This window comes from Protopterus annectens, chromosome 17.part0, assembly GCF_019279795.1.
Source record: "Protopterus annectens isolate FY-2018-M chromosome 17.part0, PAN1.0, whole genome shotgun sequence".
Classification (NCBI taxonomy): Eukaryota; Metazoa; Chordata; order Ceratodontiformes; family Protopteridae; genus Protopterus; species Protopterus annectens.
This window is the reverse complement of record NC_056751.1, coordinates 378,565,901-378,585,900: the sequence shown is the minus strand read 5'-3', so window position 1 is coordinate 378,585,900 and position 20,000 is coordinate 378,565,901. Positions and strand designations below refer to the sequence as shown.

The 20,000-nt window shown below is 42.5% G+C and overlaps 1 protein-coding gene across 1 annotated transcript in view; it reads right to left on the bottom strand.

Moving 5' to 3' along the window:
- KCNQ1 (potassium voltage-gated channel subfamily Q member 1) overlaps positions 1-20,000 on the bottom strand; it is a 2,495,454-nt gene that overhangs the window by 1,309,322 nt on the left and 1,166,132 nt on the right. The gene's annotated exons all lie outside the window — the stretch shown is intronic.

Sequence of the window (20,000 nt, the reverse complement as noted above, 5' to 3'; positions counted from 1 at the left end):
GCCCCTGGTGCAAAGCTGACTAGTAACTGGTCAGATTTCCTAAAGGGCTTAGTCCTATCCAGGTAGAATCTAAGCCGTCTGTGCACATCTAAAGAGTGCAGGATCCTTTCCCCCTTATTTTGAGGTTTAGGGAAAAAGGTGGGCAAATGGATAGATTGGTCAAGAGCCACACTGGATACCACCTTGGGCATGAAAATTGGGTTAGTCCTGAGGGATGTCAGCATGAAAAATGATGAACGGTTCCACAGCCATAAGTGCCTGTAACTCAGACACTCTTCTAGCTGAAGTGATGGCCAGAAGCAAGGCTGTTTTCCAAGAGAGGAATTCTAACTCCGCTGAAGCTGCAGGCTCAAAGGGGGGGGGTGAGCTTTTCCAACACAAAGTTAAGGTCCCAAGCAGGAGTAGGGGCTCTTCTTGGTGGCCTAAACTTGTTAGCCCCTCTTAGGAATTGTTTGATGAGAGGGTGTGTGAAGAGAGGTGGCTCAATGCTGTAATGTGCAGAGATGGCAGAGGCATGGATTTTAATGGAAGAGGAGGATAGGCCCCTGTGGAGTCATTCTGCTGAGTGGGTAATCCACAATGAGAGGTAAGGAGGGCTGTGCTGGGTCAGCTTCTTTAGTCTGGATCCAGGAACAATACCCTTTCCACTTGTCAGCATAGGATTTTCTAGTACTGGGTCATCTTAAACATGACATACAGGACTTGTTTGCTTAGGGTGGCCACTGGAGGAGAAGTCAAGGAATAAGCCAGGCTGCTAGGTTAAGTGTCTGCAACTGTAGATGCAAGAACTCTCCCCTCCTGCTGAATCAGGAGAGTTGCAATCTGGGGTACGTGCGATGGAGGCAACGGGGACAGACTGCATAGTAGTGGGTACTAGTGTTGGCATGGCCAGTCTGGGGCAATCAGGAATGCCCTTTGTCTTTCCTCCCTTATTTTGAGTAATACCCTGGTCAGAAGAGGTAGAGGTGGATATGCATAGATTGATAGGTTTTGCCCAGTGGAAGGATAGGGCATCTACTTTCCAGGAATTGCTGTGAGGTTCCCTGGTGCAGAATTTGTTGAGCTGGTGGTTGTAGGGGGAGGCAAATAGGTCCACCTTCGGGGTACCCCATTTTTGGATCACAAGGTTGAAGGTGTTGTGGTTTAATTGCCACTTGTGTGGGTTTAGGAGATTTCTGCTTAAGTTGTCTGCCAGAGAGTTTTGGTTGCCTGGCAGGAATTGAGCTTGCAGATGAATATGCATGGCTGAGGACGTGTTCCAAAGGGTCATGGCTAGCCTGCAGAGAGGTTATCAGGGGTTTCTCCCTGCTTGTTGATGTACCACATTACTGTGGTGCTGTCGGTTTTGATAAGTAGAGGCCCTGGAGAGAGCAGGGAACTGAAAGCTGTCAGTGTGTGCTGAACAGCTAACATCTCTTTTTTTGGTTGATGTGCAGATGAATTTGGTTTGGGGTCCAATGGCCCTGAATGCACCTGCCGTCCAGGTGAGCACCCCAGGCATAGTCTGATGTCTCTATGGCTAGGGTATTTGCAGCGTGGGATTGTGAAAAGAGCACCCCAGGCATAGTCTGATGTGTCTATGGTTAGGGTATTTGCAGCATGGGATTGTGAAAAGGGAAGTTCCTTGTTCTGGTTGTATGACGCTGCCAACCAATGACAGTCTTTCCTCAGACATGGTATCATAGGTAAAATAGTTTCTAGGTCCTGTGAATGTTGACACCAAAGGCTTTCTAAGTACCACTGAAGTTTCCTCATATGCAGTCTGGTATGTGGAATTAGTAGAATGCAGGAGGCCATGAACCCTAGAACTTGCAGGATTTTCCTTGGGGATAACTGGGTTCTGGTGGCCAGTTGAGAGAAATAGCCTGTCAGGCTTGTTTTTCTGGAATTAGAAATGCCATCTGGGATGCTGTGTCCAGGCTCACTCCCAGGAAAACAATTTTTATACTGGGACAAGTTTGAATTTCTTCTCATTGATAGTGTACACCCCAGTGAGGTTAGTAGGGCCTTTACAAATGTCTGGTGCTATAACAGCTTTTCCTGACTGTCTGCCTGAATCAGGCAGTTGTCCAAGTAATGGTAAATTTGAATATTTATTTGTCTGCAATAAGCAATGGCTGGAGCCAGGCATTTTGTGAAAACTCTGGGAGCAGTGGATAAGCCAAAGGGAAGTGCAGAGAAATGATAATACATAGATCCTGCCCTGAAACGTAGATACTTCCTGCAAGAATCTTTGATTGGGATACGCAGATAGGCTTCTGAGGTCTAGAGTGGCTAACGAGGCATCTTTGAACAGCATAGGGAGAAGATGCTGCAATGTGAACATTTTGAATTTTGGTACCACCAGGAAGGTGTTTAGAATAGAGAGATCTAAGACTGGGTGCCAGGTGCCCTCTTTTCTGGGTACTAGAAAAAGCCTGGAATAGAACCCTTGGCCTATCTGATCTGCAGGGACAGGCTGAATTGCCCTCATTGAGCACAGGGAATTAACTGGGTTTTGTGCCTCTGCCCACTGGTTTGGAGGAAGATTTGGGAATGCCTTTGGGGTTGGCAAGGTGTGGAAATAAAATTTGTACCCCTGGGACACTATGTTGAGGACCATAGGACACAGATTCATCACAAAACGCCAACTTTAATGAAAGAAGCTTTCGGGTACTCTACCCTTCATCAGCATGTACAAACATAGTATGACCACATTCATATAGAGGTTCAATTAATGTCACATGTTTACACCAGCCACTAAAAATATGTATCATGTTATTATATTGAGCATATGTTCTAAATATACACTTATATAAAATATTCATCACAAGTTATCATACTGACGTTTTACTAGCACTGGTTTGATGCTGACGGGCGTTTAAGGCCAGGACTCGCAGTCTTATTATCCATTGTAATTCCCTAATTTCTAAAGCATTATTGTTGAGGACCCATCGGTCATTGGTGATGGAGGCACAGTTATCTGCATGGGAGGCAAGTTTTCCTCCTAGTGGCACGGACAGATGGGCAGAGGTGAGAGAAGGAGTTGAGGAGTCATTGGGAATTCTTCCCATAAGGGGGTTGTTTAGCACTCCCTGGTTTAGAAGTGGAGGCACTCCATTGTTTAGACCTTTGCATACCCTGAGACTGCTGTCTGGGGGGTCTGTTACCCCTAGGTCTTGTCTGAGGTGGCCTTGAGGGGGCAGGAAAGGACCAATGATTTTAGGGACAATGTCTACTGAATCTTGGAGGCGGAACTTGCAAAAAGTCTGTCTGCATAGATTTAGGTTTTTCTTCCATATTTTTTAAAACCTCTTCTGCTTTGGTGCCACACAGATTGTCTTTGTTAAGAGGTGCATACAATGATTTTGATTTGACATGAGCTGGCAAGGTCTGTTCCTTAAGCCAAGCATGTCTTCGAAGTACAGAACCTGTGACTGGTGCCCTGCAGGATGCTTCTAGGGTGTCAAACCCACATTGCAGAGTATGTTTACTGATTTGGCTTACAGAATGCATATGTTCCTGTGAGTCTTTATTTTCTCCACAGTCAGGGAAGGTAGATAATTTTTGTTTAATGAGTTCAATGGTATGTTGCTGGTAGTTCAGCATGTGGAACTGAAAATTTAATGCTCTAATGGCAAGAGTTGCAGAAGTATATACTTTTTTACCCCATCTGTGTAAGGCTCGAGAATCCCTGTCCGAGGGGGTGGGGTTCTTAGCTGTAGTTGCTTTTACTCCTTTAGGCCCTTGGGAGATGACATCTGGGTCAGCAGTAGGATTCTTGAAAAGAAATATGTGAGAGTCAGGGACTCTAATACCTGTCAGGTTTCCGGGGAGCAGGAGGTGAAGTATCCAGGGTTAGACTGGATTCCATAAAAACATCATCCACAACATCCAGAACAGGGTATAGCTAAGGGGCTGTGCTGAGTTAAATGTAAAAATTCCCTCAATCTCTTTTTGGAGTGAGGGTAATCCTGGCATTCCCAATGGAAGTGCTCTCTCAAAGTAAGTAGGGTTTCACCAAAAGAAGACTTCTCTGGAGGAGCGGCAGAAGGAATGGATTCCTCTGCATCTGAATCCTCATAAGTAGAGAAGGGCATGTCTTCATAATCAGAAACCTCAGAGTCATTGGACTCTTGGTCAGATAAAGGTGCTGGGAGCAAGTCTCTTTCTTTTAGCAGAGAAGGCTTGCTGCTCCTAATCAGTATGATAATGTCTTCCACCATTTTAAGCATCTGTTATTGTGGCAAGGGAGCAGGCACGTGAGTTTGGGTCATCAGTTTTCTAGGTGTAGCTCGTACTCTGGGCCTTAGAAACTTGGTAGTTTTAGAAAGAATTGAAGACGCGAAAGTCGTCAGTTTGTGTTGAATATCAGTAGTGCAAAGAACTTCCTCAGAAGCAGTTGTCTACACAGCAGCTCCGGACCCATCCAAGATAGAGACATCTGCAGGTTCCGTAGTCAAAGAAGAGTCTCGTGGCATACCGGACTCCGAACGGGTCTCAGTAGCAGTCTGAGAATCCATCGATGTGGGCATCAGGGGCTGCAAAAGCTCCTGAGTACCGGCGAACTGGCAACTAGCTTAACGGAAGCGTCAGCAGTTTTGGACATGTGCAGTCTGTCTCTGTCTTTATCCTTAAGTTTTTTCAGAAGATCGGTGGTCGGATGGCTTACCGAAGCCATTTCAGAATACAGAGATTGAGAGCGAACGTATTTAGCTACAATAAGGGCCCTACTGACAAATAGTTCGGGTGTTGAACAAAGCACAAAACCGGCAACGAGGGATGTCATGGTCTGGGTCTAAACCGGTGATGCAGTAAGAATGGAAATCTCGGTGTGGTATTTGCTTTCCACGGGTGAGACAATTGTTAACTTTTTCTGACATCGGTTAGAGCAAGAAAAAAGGATCCCCAATGGGGTACTTAGCTTTAGAAGACTTCAACTTCAATTTTGGAAAACGAAAAACTCAGGTAGCAGCTCACTGGTACTCATGCAAATTGCTTCTGTTTCGGACTCCTCAGCAGGAAAGACTGATATAATGATGTCAGCTGCCTATTTTCATATCACTGACGACCTGATGTCAGTCCTGGATTTACAGCAACTGATGCAGAAATACCAAGCCTCTGGTATTCGGGCTGACTGAGGACTACCCCTGGCAGGATAACCCAAGTGTGATGACTGCAACAGTGAAACACGAACATCAGCATAGCTACTCACATTATATGTTAAAGGTGGTATAATGTCATGGTAATCGGCAATATTAGATGGAAATGAGAGTATAGTGGAACAATTCAGAAACATATGTAACGTACACCCAGAGGCATAAACACTAGTGCATTTTACTGCCATAAAATCCTAGAGTTAATGGACAGGAATAGTAAAATAAAGTTCAGGATAACCACAGCTACAACGAAGTGTATACACAGTAGGCTGCATTTGCTGCCAGCAGTCATGAATTTCTATGTGGTCAGCACAGGAGGCAGCATATCACCCTATCATGCTTAACAGTTCATGCCTTCACGACACTGAAATTATAAGACTAATACATTGTGGATAGTCACTCTGCAAGAACTAGTTCAGATATATTTCCCTCATGTGTAGGTCCATGGAGATTGTGGGGTACCTAACACAGTGAATATCTTGATAAGTGTGGCTTTGAGAATACTAGCTGCAGGACATTTCAAAGATCAACGGGGGTCACAGTAAGGGTATCCAAGGCATCTACTTCAAGTATACCCCACTAGTTCCTGAATGCCATGCTACAGTGTGGGGGGAATTATTTGAGAGTGAATTTTGTGACATAGTGTATTTTGTTGAAGCAACGGTGGCCAAAGACTGCATCTAAATCAAAATAAAGAGCCTCACCAGTTGAGCTGGGAACAGGGGACATTAACCAAAAATAATAAAAGTAGCTATCAGGTGGTCTGAAGTACAAAGGGTATAAGCTACAATTTATCTGTAGGTCACCTTGGCAATATCCATTACTCCCACATGTGGCCACAGGCAACCTGCATCAATGGTTTGTGAAGGATGACATTCCCCAGATGTATCCTGCTGGTGATGTAGGATATGCCCTGGAATTGTGTTAATGATCCCAATCAGAAATACACACATTGTGGCAGACAATGGATACATCTATGCCCTGTCTCCAAGCTGGATCATCAGTGAACATGTGTCTGGGCTACTAAAAGCATACTTTTGTTGCCTGCACGTATCTTACAGTGCCCTGCAATATGATCCTGGAACATGTGTCAAGATATTCTCAGTATGTGCAATGTTACATAATATAATGCTCAGGAAACAGTTGCAGCAATGAGTACAAATACAGTATGAACATGCTCAAGCACACCGGTCCATGGAAGATTACAGTGCAGGACCATGGTAGATGAAGGTGGATAGAACATACCACAAGGCTGACCAAGAGGTAGCAGCTGGCCCATAACTATGGAAAGATTAAAGCATATGCACAATAGTAAAGGTGATGCAGGCAACTTGCAACCAAGCTGTGCATATCCATGCATAGAGTGGCAACACTATGCATCCTACCCAAGTGAACTACACTGGGCAGGGCACAGTTAAAATTTGCAGAGGTTGGAGGGGTGATACCGTGTGGAGAGTCTTCCACAGGGAAATGTATGCGTGCTGTTCTAAATTAAAATAAGTCTCTGTTGAATGCGTAAGAAGTGATTTGTGTTGGGGCCTAGGGTAAACTGCTATTGAAGTGGCCACTGTTAACATGTGATGTGTATAAAATGGAGTACTGGAAGTTTTCCTCTTTGTGTCACAGGCCAAAGCAAGTCCTTGCCTACAGGTAGGCATACTGTGTGAACTTGAGTAATGGCTTGCATGGAACATGGCTGTGAGAAAAGCACAATGTCCTGAAGATGTCTGTGAAGATATTAGACATTATCTGTGCTGGCATGAGTGGCTGAAGTATTGTAAATAATTGTAAATTACCCTGTGTTACATATGCCAGCATGACTAGCTATAATTTTGTAAATAAGTTTACATCTTTTGATCATCACTCTGATGTATGCAAGATGTTTGAATCAAACAGTGTTCTTCTGGCTGGCTAGATGTACATGTTTTTTAAAGAGAATTTTAAATGTATGCTATGCCAGAATAGACAGTCAGGGAACTAAACTAATGTCTTTCGGCTTTTCCCAGTTAAGGGTCGCCACAGCGGAACTCTGGTCCGCTTATGATTGGCAGTGGATTTTACTGTACTGAGTTGCCAGCCCGATGCCCAACCTTCAAAAGTGGCACACCCATTCACACATGCACCTACCTGCATGTCTTTAAACATCACTTGACCATGGGAAGGACCTGCAGACTCCACACAGAAGGCGCTCCAGCTAGAGTTTTTTTTCCTAAAACCAGTGTGAAATCTATCCTACACTGTTGTTTTCATATTTCTGGTTTGTGAAACTGTTTATTAGAATAAATTATTTTAATACCTCTCAGCGTGGCTGGTTATTTAGTGAATATGTTTAACAATCTGAGTGTTTATGCTTATTGTGATAACATCAGAGCCACTCCAAAAAGCCTTACTGCTTGGGTTACATTCTACCATTTGTATCAATATCTATTTCACTATAATTGAACACCCCTTCTGAAGGGTATTATGGTATTTGACTAGTGGCATCCATTACCTTGTAATTTGGGCAAAGGAGCACAACAGGTAAATCTGCGCCAGTCTTTCTCAAGAGTGTGTACTTGTGCAAATATCAAACATTTAAGAGAGACAGTGTGTCAGATACCTAGAAATGGGACATACTGCTCTGCAATGGTTAGTGTGGAGACTCACCTGGGGACCTGGAGTGAAGCATACTGTCCAGTTCCAAGCTTGGAGCCTGTTCTTTCTGTACTCTTAGGGAAATTGTGTATTTCTATCCCTGCTTCTAGCAACGCCCCCTTACCGGACAGAGTGGTGAGGACTGAGGCTCCTTAGTTACTGCCCTGGGGTATAGGGGGCTCATCACATATTGGTAGCAGCAGTGTGGGATTTAAATTGAGCTTTAGTAGCTTGTGGGTAGTTGTCACTAAGGTGTGCACCCTCGACAGCCACAAGGTAAACATACAGAGTTTCATTGTCACAAAAGTTTTAATCATTTTCAGTCAATTTAGTCAGGGACAGCAGGCAAAGATAACAGCAAAGGATTATAGCAAGCTGACAAGGAACCAGTTGGCCAAGATATGTGAAGCCAAAGGACTGGTGCATGCCAACCTTACTAAGGAAGCAATGATCTCAGCCTTAGTCCCAGGTGCAGAGCAGATTAGCATCTTGGAAGATATCCAGTTTGGCAATAGGGATATGCAGCGTTCTGAGACAGGACAGTTCACCTTATCCTCAGAAAACTTAAAAATCTGTCTGGAGTTAAACAGACCAACAGTAGGCTGAAGAAAGCGAGAAGCAGCATTAGCATGAACTGTGCCATTTGGAGATCCAAGAGAGACTGTGCCATTTGGAGACAGAAGAAAATGAGAAGTAGACAGCACAAAAAGGAGCTTTGAACCCTTCAATAGGGTTAGGGAGGTAATGGGGAAGGGAATGACTGAACCCCAGAGCCATAAAAGTCAGTACACTTTTTCCTCAGTAGGGAGGGAGGTGATTTTGATAGTTTTATTTATATATTTTTGAGAGGGGATTTAAACAGTATAATGTTGACCAATGGCTCTGGGTATGGTTCCTGGCTCCTTCACTCCATTGTAGAGTTGTTAACGCAATTGCTAAACTATCTGACATTGATTGTTTGAATTACAATAGTGTAAAACAATGTTTACTTGATTGTTTCAAATTAACCCCTAAAATGTATAGGAAAAGAAATTCATAAACACAGATGCAAGGCAGATGAACGTGTATGTGATTACATTGCTAATTTAAGTATATACTTTCAAAGGTGGGTGAGTAGCTATCAGGTCACCACTTCTGAAGGAATGGCAGACTTTTTGGTGGGGGAACAATCTCTCAGCACTTGGCCTGAAGACATGAGAATCTGGTCGGCAGACTGAGTGTGTAACTCTGCAAATGAGCTTGGGAAAAAAGGGCGTCTCTACTTAGCAAGTAGGGCACCACTGCATAAGAAAGGCATACCCAGTGCTGCACACTGACATAAGGGAACCCATGGGGGGCAGGGTAAACCACTCCAACAGAGTTCAACAATAATGGGGAAGCCATTAGTTCAAGCACATGTTCGGGATTAGATGTTTTAAATGTAATCAGAGGGGCCATGTAGCATACAAATGTCCATTGAAGCAAAGTAAGAAAAGAAAAAGGTGAGGGAACCACCAAGTGGGAATGGCAGAATACCAGTGGTAAGTTGTCTGGAAACAACAGAGGTGCCAAACTATCACTAAAATTTGTATCCTATCTTATTGGATGAAAGACAGGCCCCTGTAAAGAGACAGCTTCTAATATAACCATTGTGAGGTCTGCAGTTCTTTAAGTGGAGCTGTACTTGCTTGGACAGTCCACACCAGTCAGAGCTTTGGGTGGGACCCCATTCCAAATATCTTTGGGCAGGGTTCATCGTGACTGGGAGGGTGGAAAAGGGAACAAGCGGGGAGGTGTGTTTGATGATATCCCTGCAGATGTCTTAACAGGAAAAGATTTTGATAATGTAGTACCCTGTGTGTATGCAGTTACATGCACTCAAGCTTGGAGACAGTCATGTAGGTCTGGTAGCCTGAGGAGATCCAGACAGATCCCATACCCGAAGCTGGGGCTGGTGATGTGGTTACTGCAGGGAGGGAGCTACCCTGTAGCAGTGAGCCTGAAAGTGAACCATACCTATTGGTAGGTATTGGTGCTCCCAAGAACAGAGCTGAGTGGTAGTACAAAGGCTGACAGTGAGGCACCTCTGTCAGAAGACACTAGGCTTCCTGTGGAAGGGAGGCTGTGAAAGGTTACAAAAACAGTTGAGACAGGCTCAACTTTCGGATCCTACTTTATGAGGCTTGAGAGAGGTAGCTAAAGATGTACCTGATGCTCAAGGAAAAGGGGAGTTTGTATACTGGAATAAAGCGTTAGTTGTGCAGAGAGTGGACCCCTGAGGGAGGGCTAGAGGGTGAGGTAATACAGCAGTTGGGAGTGCCCATTGCCTACCACCTGGTACTTCTAGCCATTGCCCATGATATTCCTTTTGCAGTTTCTATGGGCAAAAACAGTACTAAGAGATGTATTATGTAGAACTTTTATTGGCCTGGGATCACAAAAGATGTAACCGGGTACTGCAGGACCTGTGAGCAGTGCCAAAAGGTAGGCAAGGCAGGAGACAATGTCAGGGCTCCATTGATGCATTTGTCTGTGACTGAAGATCCATTTCAGACTGTAGGTATGGATATTGTGGGACCTCTGAGTACTCCAAGTTCCACAGGGAAGAAGTATATCCTAATGGTGGTAGACTATGCTTTCAGATATCCTGAGGCAGTGTCTCTGTCTTCTATTGAGGCAGAGAAAGTCACAAATACTTTGTTAAAAATTTTCAGCAGGGTAGGTTTTCCAAGGGAGATACTGACTGACCAAGGTGCCAACGTATGTCAGACTTGCTGGCTTGTCTGTGGAAGCATTGTGGGGTGAAGCATCTAAAAAAACAACCCCTACCATTCCCAGATTAATGGTCTTGTGGAGAGGTTAAACTCTATATTAAAGACTATGCTACAGGTACTTGCACACCAGTTTAAAAGGGATTGGGACATATATTTGCCCCATTTACTATTTACATACAGAGAAGTACCTCAGGAATCTACAGGCTTTTCACCCTTTGAGTTTCTGTATGTGCATAGAGCGAGGGGGCCTTTAGATTTGACTCGTGATGAGTGGGAGGGTGAGTGTGAATCCCACAAGAAGTTATGGGGGGGATTTGGTGATCTTCTCAATGAGGTTCAGACTGACATTTCTGTGGGACAGATAACATCTCAGTGACTATATAAAGAAATATGAGCAGTGTTACAGGAATTTGGGGGCATGTTTACTGGGAAACCTGGGTGCACCCACCTAGTGTAGCACCACATGGATACAGGACCCCAAAGGCCTATTAAGCAAGCTCCTTATAGGGTGCCTGAGCAAGTCAAACAGACTTTGAAGGAGGAGATAAAGGAGATGTTGGAACCAGGGATAATCCAGGTATCCAGTAGCCCTTGGGCTTCCCCACTAGTATTGGTACCAAAGAAATATGGTAGTATTAGACTCTGCATAGACTACAGAAAGTTAAATAGTTACACAGAGTCAGATGTGCACCCCATGCCTAGAACAGGTGAAGCTTTAAAACAGCTGGATGGGGCTAACTATGTTACCACTACTGATCTGACCAAAGGATACTGGCAGGTGCCCCTGCCTCCCACTGCGAGAGAGAGGTCAGCTTTTGTAACTCCTTTTGGATTATATGAGTTTGCAAGGATGCCCTTGGGGAAGAATACCCCGACAAACTTCCAGAGGCTAGTAGGTCATATCTTAAGTAGGAGCAGGAGACTATGCTCTTGCTTATTTGGATGATATTGCCATTTACAGTCATTCCTGGCAAGAGCACCTTCAACACGTCAGGGAGGTGTTAGGTAGATTCAAAAGGGTAGGGTTGACCATTAAGCCTGATAAGTGTCAGGTGTGTATGGCGGAGGTCTCCTACCTAGGACAGAGTAGGGAGTGGTAAGATTCAACCAGAACCTGCCAAAGTAGAGAATATTCAGGCATGGCCTGTCCCTGTTACCAAAAAGCAGGTGAGAGCATTCCAAGTGACAGCAGGGTACTATATAAAATGTGTGCCCAACTATAGTACAACAGTTGCATCCCTTACTGATCTAACAAGGAAAAACAAGCCAGATAAAGTAGTGTAGACCACAGACTGTAAGCAGGCATTCTAAAAGCATAACAAAGCTTTGGGAGGACACCCTGTGTTAGCCAGTCCAGATTACAGCAAGGAATTTGTTGTACAGGTGAATACATCAAATTATGAAGTGGGGACTGTACTCAGCCAAGTTTCCTGAGAAGGAGAACAGCATCCTGCTGTATATCTCAGCCACAGACTGCAGCCAAGGGAGAAATGTTATTCAGTTGTGGAGAAACAATGCCTAACCATATTATGGGCATTGTAAAATCTTTAGCTTTACCTGTACCGAAGAAAATTCACTGTGGTTACAGACCATAACCCTTTAACATGGTTAAATAATTTCAGTAAGTAAAATGTCAAGTTATTAAAGTGGAGCATAGGGTTGAAGGCATGCGACATGACGGTGCAACACCATAGTGGGGACAATGATGCTAATGCAGACGGACTGTTAAGAAGGGGTATGGGGATGATACATTTTCAGTCAGCCCCATTTTCCTGAAGCAATGATTTTTGCAGTGTCACTTAAAAATCTAGCTAGAGTCTTCAAAGTGGGGAGAAATGTGAGGGTATTAGATATTGTTATCTGTGCTAGCATGACTGGCTGAAGTTTTGTAAATAATTGTAAATTACCCTGTGTTTCATAAGCCAGTGTGATTGGCTATAGTTTTATAAATAAGTTTGTCTTTTGATTATCAAGATGTTTAAATGTCAAACAGTGTTCTTCTGGCTGTCCAATTGTACATGTTCTTTATAAAGAGAATTCTGAATGTATGTTATCCCAGAGTCAACTGACCTAAATGTGCTGTCATTGTGGGCCAGAGGTGGGAGAATAGAATCTTCACAACTGCTGTTTGCTTACGTTTCAAAGTCTGATATGAGAGAGTAGAATTCTAATAGCAGCTTCCGGTTAACTTTTAAAAATCTGCTATAAAAGCAAGTTTTGTGTCTGTGTCGGTTAATGTTTAGTAGTAGTTCAGTTGTTTCACAGTAGTTGTTCCAGTCATTGAGGAAACAACAGCCTGGAGTGCGGACTTAATTCCTCATCTTGCCTTGCAGAAGTACGAGTGTAATCTTGCCTTGCTGAGTTATTTAGATTAGATAGGGACAGTTAATCTTCAGATAGTCAGGGAACTACAGCTAGTTAGAGATTTGTTTTTCTAAAATCAGAGCGAAATCTATCCTACAGAGTTGTTTTCATATTTCCTGTGTGTGAAACTCTATTGTTTATTAGAAGCAGTCATTCAGTATTTACATGTTTTAAATCCTTTTATTATTAAATGTTTACTACCTCTCATTGTGGCTAATTATTTAGTGAATACATTTAATAACTTGAAAGTGTTTATGCTTATTGTAATAACACCAGGCCACTCTGAAAAGCCTTACTGCTTGGGTTACATGCTACCATTTGAATCAATATCCATTTTACCCAATATAGCGAACATCCATTTTGAAGGTTATTGTGGTATTTGACTGGTGACAGCCATTACCTTGTAATTTGGGCAAAGAAACACAGCAGGTAAATCTGTGCCATTCTATCCCAAGAGTGGGTGTACGTGTGAATATCAGACACTTATGAGTGAGTGTGTCAGATCCCTAGAACTGGGACATTGTGCTTTGCAGTGGTTAATGTGGAGACTTATTTGGGGACCTGGAGTGAAGCATATAGTCCAGTCCCAGGTTTGGAGCCAGTTCCCAGTGTACCCTTAGGGGAAATTGTGTATTTCTATCTCTGCTTTTAGTGATGCTCCCTTACTGGAGACAGTGTTGAGGATTAAGGGTCCTTACTTACTGCCTAGGGTATACAGGGCTAATCATAATGTCTACATCTGACCCTATACTCCTACACACTAGATAATGGAGTGTAAGTGGTGGGTGCTGTGTGTGACTGATCTAGGCCTCCCATGCCTAGGACTGCTCTAAATGCTGAAGGCAGAAGTGAAGCAGCTACATGGCACATGCATTGCATTAACCCTGTGAACATAGCTGGACTTGAGTCACACAAGTTGCCAACAGAATATGTCTACAGTATCATACATATTTGGCATGCAATTCCTTAAGTCATATCACACACACTGTAGGATATATACCATCGTTGTAATGAATGAGGTGCTTCTAGCCTGTGCTTCTATAACTTCACTGCCCAGTGCGTGTGTGTTGCAGACAATGAGACAGATAGCTCCAGGGAGCAGTACCCATTGGTGTCTATGGCCACCAGCACAATGACCACCACTATCCTCCCCATGGCCCAATGAAGCTTGTGGAAATCAATGGGGACTGCACTGCAAGGTGATACCTCCCTATCTGGCTAGTTCCAGAGGCACAAAGGTCATGTTCACTGATCAAGATTCTACTTTCCATGTGTCCAACAAAAAGTGCTCCTGACCATGCCAAATGTTCAATATACCATCACTGTTAGTGTCATGTCTAACATCATGTAGGGGTATATCTACAATGGAGGACCTAGACAGTACATCACTTCTGAAGGCACCAAATGGAGAACACTCACAATAATTAAGACCCATCACCATTAATTTAATCCCAGTGAAAAAAAATATATGGGCACTGTATAGAGGGATATGACTTAGTAACTGATACCGAATGTTCCTAGACAGCATAGGAAAATATATTTAGTGATTTGCAGCAAACTACATAGTTAATCAGTATGAAATGTAAGCAACACCATAGATACACACAAGGGAAATCTCAGATGGAGATTGTATGAGCATGTGGGATAGTGAAAGTGTGATTGGTCAAGTGGTGAGGCAAGGAATTCTTCTATCTCAGTTAATGACGGTTTGGCCAATTGACCACTTCCCATCACCATAACCTCTTGTGCCAGACATTTAGCACAATCTTTAGTAGTACACATCCTGTAGATCACCAAGCATCTGACCTATTGGTAGCCCCTGCTCTGGCCACTGACAGCATTAATATCATTCACCACATTCTGCCAGGCATGCACATAACAGCACTGGCCAGATGCCTCCTGGCTGGGCGTCCACTAACTATGAAAATGTTGGAACTATAGCAAGATTTCATTCTCTGCAAGGAAGAATTTCATTTTCCTAGGCTACTATTCATCAGGCATTATGTTGTGTGGGGAAGAAAAAAACATCTGTAAAGATACAGATATGGGAACATTTCCTACACATAAGCTTATAGAGTCTACTGGCCCTGTGGTGATGGTAGCCACCTGTAACATTACACAGGCACTGTAATAAACACACTCTTGAATCATTCTTGCATAACGTATACCTCTGTAACATGGATTCACTAGACAAACTCAAAATACTGAAATGATGAATTTCTATATTTCGAGACTGAATAGTCGAAATTCCACATACCCAAAAACCAAAATCATGACCATACACACACACCACCACACAAACAAACATACATACACCTACCTAACTACACAACAAACAAAACACAAACACAAACACAACATAACACACAAACACACCAACCCTACCTATAAGCAGGGGGCTGTGCCCCCTCCACACCCCCCTACTTATATATACTAACTCTGAGGTCACACTAAACACACAAACACACAAAAAACACCACTACACACATTAAAATTCATACCCAATACCCAAAACCCTTACGTAAACACCACTTCCCTGAATCCCCAGCTAAATCCAAATCCGCACAGCACATCAGGAATGTGACACCTCAACAGCAGATTTGAAATTTCCGCATTTGGGATAGTGCAGTTTTGCTTAACTGCACTTTTGACTATTCAGTCGCGAAATACTGAAATTCGACATTTCACTATTTCGAGAATGTCTAGTGAACCACTGTAAGATACTCAATATGTTCAGTCTGAATGTGACATCAAACTAGAGACTTCATTTGAATGGTCCTGATGTCAGTTTTCTCTGAGAGATGCCTGCCTGCATCCAGGATGTGCTTCAAGCAGGAGTTGAATAATGTCAGTCTCGTGTAAATGTACTGCCATGTAGTCACATGAATATATTCTGTCCTATAGGGTATCATTGCTCACATCTGATAATATGCAGTTCCTGTGTGTTTTACTTATAAAGGTGAACTGTAGTTAGGGACAAGCACTTGCACAGTATACAACATGCTATAACTACCTACTACTATAATGGTTACATGCACCTATGATATTTGCTGTTGCTGCATAAAAATCCACCCACCAAGAAAATTTTCCCCCACACAGTCAATACTGCAAATTTACAGTAATAACGGAGTGTCTGCACACAAATTATGCAATTACTACCACTACAGTGACCCTGTGCATGCACAGTTACTACCACTACAGTGAACTCGTGCATACACAATTACTGCCACTACAGTGACTCTGTGCGTACACAATTACTGCCACTACATTGACCTTGTATGTGCATCTAATGTGAAGAACTTGCTAAAATCCGGTGTGTAAGGGAACATTCCATCTGAATCTAAAAGTGTGATGCATTTGAGAAAAAGAAGCATATTTGTTTTTCCATATGAATACACTGACTTTAAAATGACAGCAGTTGATTCTAGCATTTATTCTTTGCTGCTGTTTATCAGAACATTATCAGGAATAGTTAAGAGGTTTGGTTCCCTATCAGTGCCATAAACAAATTAAGAGTTCTTAGTCTGCTTGTAATGACCATAATAGTATCAGCAATGTAGAACAGAGAGAAAAGAGGAAATAAAATTCTGCTTTTGAACAAACTAAACATCCTAAATTACAAATATCAGATTCTCTGTTTGGTGGAAGAGCAGATGATGAAATCCAGAGAAATAAATGCACTAGCTATTTCACAAGAGTTGCAGCAGAAATATAATGTTCTGTGGCAGTGTTCAAAGTTACAAAAAATCTGAAGATAAAAATACTGACTGAGCATGAGTAGGACATATGTATTTGTATGTTAGGGAAGGGGATTTTAACTTCACCTCCTGTCAGACAGGAAAAAGTAAGGCAGCTTGTATCCTTTCAGTGTTTTCAAAAGGCTAGAGGATGCAGACTTTAGTACTGCATACAGCTGAAAAGAGGTGGGGGTAACAGAAAACAATAGGCGTTTCTTGGTTAAACCCCCCCAAGGGGTGTGCAGTAGTATGGAACATGTCATTCATGGAAGCATTGCAAAGTTGCACACATATAAACCAGTATGATGGCATTTGTCGTATGGAGAGAATCCACAGAGAAGCTGAACATACAGTTGAATTTATTGCCATACACTTTAGTACACTGTTCACAGATTTTCTAGACATATAAACACAGGGCTACGCACAATGTAATCTCTTTCTTGAGCATAAACGTGAACCCAGAGCCAAGAAGCAGTACAAGTATAGAGAGTATGGGGTGCTGGCACAGTCATTACAAAGATTTCGTGAAATAAGTTATTTGTGGCCCAGACATAAAATTAATGCTGTTTTCTTAGTGGAGAAATGCCTTTCTAATGGAAGAAAGAATGTAAAATATTCCAAAATGAAGCCTACATTCATGGAGAATACATCAGCTGCTTGTACTACTAGTGGGAGAGTACAAACTTACGTATGTATATCTTTTATTTATGTGCATAATATATGTCTGTGTGCATGCAAGTGTAAACACCACATTCAAGTCCATTTCACTTAGCTAAATTAAGTTATGAATGAATAATTGCAAGTTCTGTTGTTCTTACGTCACTGCTTTCCTTCTAGCACTACATTCCTGTTAACAAGCTTTTACTTTACATACACACTATTTTTATACTGGATTTGAACTAGCATCCCTGGGATTCAGAAACATGCTAAGCATGAGCACAAAATGCCTTCTGCAGGTACTGATGTGGGGGACAATAAGGCCCACACCTCATCATCCATTAATAAAATGAAAGCACATTGCCTAAATCATAGATAATTACTGCTCCTGCTCATGCCCAGGGGAGGACATGCAAGGGGAGAATGAAATCCACAGCAGGAGTTCTGCAGTCTCACGAAAAAAGTGACAAGCTTAGTGGGTGTAAACATCTCAGCATGTGCACATGCACTAAGAACTGACAGTATGAGAATTGTGGCACGTTACTTTAAAGGGACAACTGCACTGCTTAAATCTTTTTTTTAATATATTAAAGGGGTGGAAACAGGACTATAGGTCAGTAGGAAAAATGTGGACATCAAAAAGAGGGAAACAAGCAAGGTAAGAATGGTAATACGGAGAGGAGAGACGGTAGAGTTTTCTGGGACAAGTAACTACTTTGTTTTTCTCATGAGGGCAAGCTGGGGAAGAATGAAAGGGAGGGTGAAGGTATGGTAAGTCACTGAGGGCAAGTAATGGGCAAATGCACTTCAGAGACAAAAACTGACAGGGGATGTGCTTGCAGAGTTTAAAATGGGGAGGACAGTGGAGATACGGACATACACAAACAAGGGAGGATGCTGTTGATGGGGAGCATTGGAGAGCACACAGGAAAAGTCACTGTCACAAAAACGAGGGTTACACCAGGATGAGTGATAAATGTGGAACATTCTTGTATACCTCACTGCAACCTCCTCCATAGGAGGGTCAGACAGCACTGTGTTTAACCTCCCTGCTGGGTCTTGCCTGGGGTGTTGTTGGCAGGTTTGATTAGTGATACTATTCCACTAGTTACAAGAGCATCCTTTCCAGGTGGCTCATGTGGGTAATCTAGACACTGGTTCAGAAACTCAGTCACCTCCACCAGCTTTCTGTGGGCCACTGATGGGAAGAACGACACTCCTAACCAGTGAAGTACCAGCAGGAGCAGGTGAGTGGGGCTGGCTTGGCCTGCTGGGAGATCTGTGCAATTAGCTGTTCCCACTGGGACTGCCATGGTAGCCATTATACATAATTCCAAAGTAAAGGGAGAGAAAAGAACATAAAAATAATTTATAAAAAAAGGGTAATGAAACTGGAAGTCAGTGTGTGTGTGTGGTGAGATTGTCCTATGGTCAAGGTACTAACTCCAAGTTACTGGGATGTACTATCTCCATTTACAGCTGTCCTCATTAAGTTCCTACTCGATTTTAACATGCCAGCCTGTTTCTGAGTTATCACTATTAAAGAGACAGTGGCCAGAAACCATTACCCAAGTTGGCAACCTTAAAAGGAGGGTGTCAAGCCACCACTAACAAATGTATAAAATAAAAAAATGGTGCATAATCAGGTAAGCCCACTTGATGCATGATCCCTGTTCATGGATGACTCGTGAGCACTGGCTGACTTGCTGAGTCAAACACTATGCACATGGAGGTATAAGGAAGCAAACCCCGTAACTTGGGTACAGAAAGCAGCTTATTAACAGCACAGAATGGTAAATCTCTACAGTATCCATCAGAATTTGTTTTGGTGGAATATAAGATAATCTGCATCTAGCTAGAGTAACTCAAGACTGCAATTGGTAACATGGCATGCAGTTACTAACACACCAAGGCAATGGCATACAAAATGGGACTTTATTTATGCAAGCTTATTAAATTTCAGTAAGCTGTTGAAATATGATTGAAATATAACTGGGTAAGCATATCACTACTTTGTGTTGTAGGAATGCATCGGCAAAATTCTTTAATGTCCAATAAATCTAGCACTTGCTGACTTTTCTAGTGTTATATAAAAAGCTTTGTATTCTCATTCTTACATTTTTCATTCTGTGCATGTTAGAGTTGTGGCCTCTACACACAGTCTATTAAAACGATAGAAACATTACTTTGGAGTACAACTTTATATCACTTTTTACTGTAATTACTCTATTATTTCTGAAATGGCAAATTTATTCAAAACTGCCTTACACTTCACTCAACTCAGCACGTGAACATTCAATTATGATGGTTCTCCTAAAAACATAAAACTGTTAAAATGTTCAACTAATGTCACAATACCATGCACCTTCAAAACTTTCAATTTATGACTTTAAATTCTGACACGTGTAACTATAATGTAGTGCATGGAACACTGATTTTGCTAAAAAAAGACTACATTAGATACTGGCTCAGCAGTGCTATAGTGCGAGACCCAACCTTAACAATGCTTAGGGTGGTGCACTAAAAGACAGCGTTGGCCAGTAAATAGCAGCAGCAGTGCAAGTAACGGCTTCATTTCACATCCCATTTCTGCCTGCTGTCTACTAAAGTACACATGTATTTTGGATCAAATTATTTCACTTAAAAAAGGAAAGTGTAAGGACATTAATCACTTCCCCACTGCTTTACAAGCTTACAAAGCTGAACACCACATAGCA